Source organism: Parus major, chromosome 10 (assembly GCF_001522545.3).
Source record: "Parus major isolate Abel chromosome 10, Parus_major1.1, whole genome shotgun sequence".
Classification (NCBI taxonomy): Eukaryota; Metazoa; Chordata; class Aves; order Passeriformes; family Paridae; genus Parus; species Parus major.
The window spans coordinates 1,881,880-1,882,382 of NC_031779.1; positions in this window are offsets into that span (position 1 = coordinate 1,881,880).

Genomic DNA, 503 nt, shown 5'->3' on the forward strand with positions numbered 1-503 from the left:
TCAGGAGGGACCTTAAAGCTCTTCCAAGCTCCATCCCCCTGCCATGGACAGGGACAGCTTCCACCATCCCAGGCTGCTCCAAGCCCTGTCCAGCCTGGCCTTGGACACTTCCAGAGATGGGAATACTTCCAGGGATATCATTAATAGGATAAGGGAGCGGGAACTTTTGGGCAGCAGCCCCTTGGATGGATGAGCAAACTACAGTTGTGATATTTGATATGGCTTATTCCGAGCATCAAGCCCAGCTTTTCCTCCTGCCAGACCCCAAGGACGGGGAATAGAGTGGGAAAAGGGGCACTGAGGTGGGTTTGCTCCCCGGTGGGATGAAGCAGCCGGGAATAGGAGAGGGAAGGGTGTCCGGGGGGCTCCCCGCAGCCCCCACCCCGGATCGATCCATCCCGGTGTCCCCGGGGAGCTCTGGGTGCTCCTTCTTCCCTCCTCGGCGGTGGCATCACTCGCGGTGCCCGGGGCGGGTCGGGACGGCGGCGGCTCCGCCTGGCGGA